The 6273-nt window shown below is 34.4% G+C and overlaps 1 pseudogene; it reads left to right on the forward strand.

Moving 5' to 3' along the window:
* The window catches only part of LOC125861489 (protein HESO1-like), a 60898-nt pseudogene extending 55722 nt beyond the window's left edge, over nucleotides 1–5176 (forward strand).
* The last annotated feature ends 1097 nt before the right edge of the window (nucleotides 5177–6273 follow it).

Below are 6273 nucleotides of genomic sequence, written 5' to 3' on the forward strand. Positions count from 1 at the left end.
ATCTCTTCACGAATATCATCATTGGCTTGACTAGGTGTGGTTCGGAGTGCAAATGTATTTCTACGAGTGTTTGCCTTTCGAGTGCTCCATGCCTTATTATTCTGGGAAATGTTCTCCAACTTTTTAGCGATCTCCTCTAAAGTGCACTCACCATATGATCCTCCAGCAATAGTATCCAGCATAGCCTTTCCATTGTCATCCGAACCTCTGTAGAAGTACTTCTTTAGTGACTAATCATTTATGCAGTGATTAGAAATACTTCTTATGAATGCAGTGAACCTATCCTCTATACTGCTCACAGACTCTCCAGGTAGTGCTACGAAGTTGTTCAGTTTATCTTTGTGATTAAACTTCTTAGATACCGGAAAATATTTCTCCATGAACACCCTATGCAATTGGTCCTATTTATGAATTGAATTATATGGAAGCTTAGAAAACCACACCGCAACATCAACAGTAAATGATAGAGGGAAGACTCTCAAACATATGGCATCCATATCAGACTCCGATTGCCTCACACAACTCTTACAGAAACTTCTCAGTTTAGCCATGAGACAATGCGGATATTCTGAAGCTAGACTAGAAAACAACCCTCTCGATGTAAGCATCTGCATAAGACTATTGGTCACCACAAATGTATGCCCTGGAGGTAAAGGAGGAAGAACAATAGGCCCTTCTGATTGAACTATATTGTAGTCAACCCAGTAGTTATCATGAAGCCTTCATGATGGCTGATTCTGTTTCTACATCTGCGATTAGATTACCACCATTACCTAGACCCTCTCCGATTGGATTGTTTAGTACCCATTGGTTATTCATTCTCCTCAAAGTTTAATTCAATTCTGGATCATAGGGGGTCAAAGGTTCACCTCTACTCCGTGTACTGGACATACACTAGAGTAGAAACATGTAGAAGACAAAAAGAAAAGCAAAATTGTAAAATCGGGAAATAATTGACTAAAGTTCAATAATGTAGTTAAACTTAATCTAAAAGCCAAATTCCTCAGCAGCGGTGCAAAAATTTGATAGGCTCAAATTAAACCTCCCTAAAGAAGTATAAGTGATCATTGTCAAATAAAGAACCCAACTTGTAGGTTGGGGTCGATCCACGAGGAATATGGTTCAGACTTATACTTAACTCACCATTGTATCTGTTTAGTCAAACTATTTCTGAGACACATAAATAAAAGGGGATTTTTGTAAGCAAGTAACAGATTGTTGATTAAGTAACAAGTAAGCAAGATTATTCGTTTCAAAAATCAATATAAGAGAGAAACTAGGGCTTATGTGTTCCCCATAGGCTCTTAACGTAAAAATCCTCTCCTAGTGTTTTACATGCAAAGTTGGTAAGTTATGTATCCCCAAGTGATTGGTCTTCGAAGTAGTTAATTTCAGCTCGCACCTTGGTCAGGCTACAGGCGTATGCTTTACTAACCCTTACCTTTACCCCAGATTAAACATCACATCAATGTATCACTTAGTTTTCCCCCTCGCTTCAATTGACATTAGACTATTAGATAGTATCCACTAAATGTCTGTTGTTAATTCTTTTCTCATTCATTACCTCTTGATCCGTCAAGTAGGAATGATGTGAGTTCTAATGTTTGCAACCGTTTAAAAAATTTCTAAATGAAAGGATTAACAATACATGTATAAACACTATTCAAGAATTACTTTATTATTATTCATACTTTGTTAATTGCTAATGGTTCCCACTACCCTAGTTGTGGATTTATCTACTCATGCTTAAAAGAACACAATTCATAATTGGGTAAGAAGAATTCATGAACTTACAATGAGAATAGATGAAAACCCAAATCTTGAATTGAAATACAAAGTGAAAATCGTATTAACAAACTTCCAAAATTAGAATGTTAAGAGTTTGCTAAATAATTCCCAAAAGACCAAAACTAAAAGTATACAATTCCTAAATAAAATGAGTTTTATACTCCTATTTATAGAAAACAATTCCTAAATAAAATAGGAAACAAGATAAGGAAATAACTGGTAGGACGCGGTTTCAAACGACGCTTCGACCTACGGACCGTGGGTCAACCTATGGTCTGTAGGTCCCCTTTGTGGCTTAACACTTAGAAACTTCATCACGTACTATAACCTTCAACTCTCAGATCATCATTGATGGATGTGCAGGATGGAGCGTGGGTCGACCTACACTTAATCGTCTTGCTCCGTGGTTCCACACTTGTCAGACTTCCATAATGTTCTACCTACGATGCCTCACCCACGGTCCGTGGACTAGACTACGGTCCATCCTAGAACTCCGTGGTTTGAGTTACTGGAACTCATCTCCCAGGCCAAGGACTACGATTGCCCATCCACAATCCGTGGATGGCACCGTTGGTGGCTACTTCAGCGCTTTTCAACTCGCATCTTCATCAACTGCATCTAAGACTATTTCCTGCAAGAAGTATACACAAAAAATCATTTCTAATAATAAAATGGCCTAAGACAAACACAAACTTTAAGTGAAACGTATCAAATATACCATAAACTCACGGTATATCACTATGTTCATAAGCATGTCATCTTCTTATATTCTTTACTGGTTAGATCTTTACTTGGAGGGAACTGACAACTATTTCTGTGAAGAATAATTTTCTAAATATTTATGAATAGTAGGCTGCAATTTTAAAGTTTAGAAAGGCCATATGACTTATGTAGTACATTGATTGCATGTTACTTCCAATTGACACAAAAGTTAGAAAAAGAAGAAAGATGGAGATCAAAGTTTTTGCTTAGACAAGGACTACTAGTACTTTTTTTGTATTCAGATTGTGATAATATCTGCCCCCCTCCCTCCTTCTCTCGAGGCAAGGTTGAGTTGTTTAAACTTCATGTTAATCAGTTCTTATTCATAGAAGAAGATATAGAGGTTAATTTATTATATGATGATAGATATCAATTATTATATGATCTCTCGAATTTGCAGATGAAATCTTGTGCAAAAGCACAAAATATCAATAGCTCAAGAGACAAAACTTTGAACTCATTATTTGTAATACTTTTAGTTGCTTTTCATTTGTAGGTATGAGCCAAGTACAAGTTATTTCTATGTTTCCATCTTTCTCTTTGTTTCTTGATTACATATTATGCAACTTGCATGTTGATCACATTGACTCAATACGAATTGTGCCTTCAGCTGAATGTTTTGTTATCTTGGTTAATCAGTCTGCTAGCGTAGGAGCTACTCATGATTTAATACTTTACATAACCTTACCCAATGTAAAATTTGCACTAATTATAGTTATGAATAATGTCTTTACCTTATTAGAAGAAAGTAGACTCTAGTGAAATGTGCATAATATGTTATCTACAGTATCCTCTAAGAAGGCTATTATAAGCACAATAAAATGCCCAGTTTGTTATAGTATTCTTCCAACACCAAGTTTTTATTGATTCAACTTATAAAACACCAAATGTAAGAGAAATTTACTTTTTGTACTTTTGTAGACTTGCAGCACCTTCTTGGTACTATTTAATTAAATTTACTGTGCCTTATCCAAAGAAAAAAGGAGAAAAAAAAAGATGGTTTGGTGCACTTTTTGTAAAGCACCCTCTTGTAAAAGAGGACATCGGTGTTGCTCTTGTAAACTTTTTGTTGTTGTATTTAACTCTTTTTGTCCATAAAAACAAAAGACCATGCTTTTTAGGAAGGCCATATCTTATTAAGAATGACTTTCAATATTTCTAGAGGTCTATTAATGTCATGTTTGGTTAATAATCTATTTTTTTTCTTTCATTTGGGGCCATGAACTTCACAGACAGGAAATGCTCCAATGTTGTCGCTATTTTCAGCCATATTAGAAGGTAACTATGAACCTTTACTTTTTCAGTTACCGAACTCCTTTAGGAAGGGATGTACAGATTTAGTATCAGTACAGAGTGTTGTGAAGTACTGTAGTATAAAAGAAAAATTCCGAGGAATCAAGATCATGATAGAAATACTTCTTCTGAAGAAATATATAAGATTGTAAGCATCAGAAATGGATGTGTATGAAAAATCATTCATTTGTGAGGATGTAAATGCAATGATACATACTCAAAATTCTTTTTTCTTATACATAACTTGGCAGTCCTAGTTTTCTCACTTGTTTCCTTGTTTGAGTTTTGGCACTTCTTTCTTTTCTTTAGTTTTTTTATGAGAGTTTTTGTTTTCAGTAACTCGGTAATATTTCTTGGCTTGTGAATGTTCTAGATGGCACTGATCCAGATGCGGTGGAAAAGTCGTTGCATAAGTTTGTGAGCTATGGCAAGAGAAACAAAGAGTCGGTGGCTGAGTTGCAAGTTATGTTGTTAGTCAAGTTTCTGCGAATCCAATAAATATGGCCTCATCTTGAAGAGACTCCCAGACCCTAGAAAAAATCTAGTTTTCTGGCTCATTATGGTCTCATTTCATTGCATTTATTGTCGGTCGAGAAGCTATGGGCCAAAGGACTATTTGCAAGTACCTATGAAGCATCTTGGCTATCTAAAATGTGGGACTCCAAATTTTGCTGCATCAATGTAGTTTTGTTTCACTTATTGATGTCCTTTGTGCTAAGTAATCTTTGAAGTTTTGTATTAATGGCTTATCGTGATCTTTACGGGTTGAGGATTTCATTGATCGGTCTAAAAATGTTGCAATGGCTATTGGGAAAGTAGAAGTGAAATGCATATACAAGTGCATCCAGCGTACTAGCGAATACATTTCTACTTTTATGAATGGCCTTGTCAAAATACCCACATTAAAGTATAAGTTGTATGGACATGTTGTCCCCTTTCAAGATGGTTCTGAGACAAGGAACATTATAGAAGATGGAAATACAACCACTCTTTCTTGTAGAGATATCAAGAAGCAAGATCAAAGTCAAGAGAGCCAGAAAGGAATTTAGTCATCTATACCTTCTGAACCTATCACGATAAAAAAAAATGGTCCACCAAAGGTTGGGAATGATTAACTTCAATGAGCCGTGGACAGTCAAAAGGAAAATGGTCTACTGAAGGTTGGGAAGGAGTACGTTCAACGAGTTGGGGACAACTTATGGAGGATGGTGGACCACCCAACTCTTCTTGGTCAAAAGGAAAATGGTCGATCAAAGGTTGGGGAAAAACATCTTTAGGTAACTCAGATAGTCAAAATTCTAATAGGGACAATGTTGTTGGGATATACTATTAACCATGTAATAGTGTTATAGTATTTTTTTATTTAATCCCTTGTAAAGATTTTTTATGTTATTTATTTAATATAATAAATTTTTGTTTAAATAGATCATTATGTATATATGTGTGTCCATTGCTTATATAGTAGACAATTTTGTGTATGGAGTATTTTAACTCATATACGGAAGATTAAAATTGTTGGTGCATATAAGTTAATAAATTTATGTTCACGATCAAATATGAAGTAGGACGAACATCTTGATGATCATAGCACAAGATTAAATATAATTTGATCTTAATTATGAGAATGGTTAAATTCAACTTATTGTGTTAGTACATTTTGTATGTATTGAACGGACCAATTAGAGACATTTGTTTATGTTCTGAATATTTATGAATAAATTATCTAGTCCACTACATGTACTTATACTCTCAATCTTGATATAATTATTATGATCTATGTAATTTATTTTATTGTTTTAATCTATTAAAAGGTGAGACTTTTTGATGAGTCAATAAATTCCTAATAGATTAGATAATGACAAGTTACATTAGTGAAATAATAATTAGTTGATAGAACCGTGTCTCGGACCCGAGTTGAAGACACCCCTTTATGGTTACTTATAAGTTTTCACGTGAAAACCCTGCAGGTGGATTTTAGATCCATCACGTGAAATAAGTTAAGTAAATATAATAAAGGATTTATTTAGTCAATGAATTAAATTTTCAGATAATTTTGATTTAATTGATTGGTGTCGGTAATTCTAACACGGGGGGTTAAATAAGATGTAGTGGTAGATTTCGAAATTAAATCGAGGAGTGAAATTACAGAATTTTAGTGGAATACTTTGTAATTTATTGCGATATGGTTAATTCGTTCATTTGAGAATTATTATCATAGTTGGAAGCCTCTATTAAATATATCTACGGTCCCTACTATGCCTGATTAATTGACCAAGTTTGAAAAGAAGGACAAATTAATTTTATTGTTGATCTTCTTTAAAGGATGAATTATTTGAGAATTAAAGATTGAGTTAGTGACAAAAACGTTTGGCCTTAAATGGATGAAAACGTTTTTGTTCTTATTACAAAAACGTTTGGCCTTTAATGGAT

The sequence above is a fragment of the Solanum stenotomum genome, chromosome 4 (assembly GCF_019186545.1).
Source record: "Solanum stenotomum isolate F172 chromosome 4, ASM1918654v1, whole genome shotgun sequence".
NCBI lineage: Eukaryota > Viridiplantae > Streptophyta > Magnoliopsida > Solanales > Solanaceae > Solanum > Solanum stenotomum.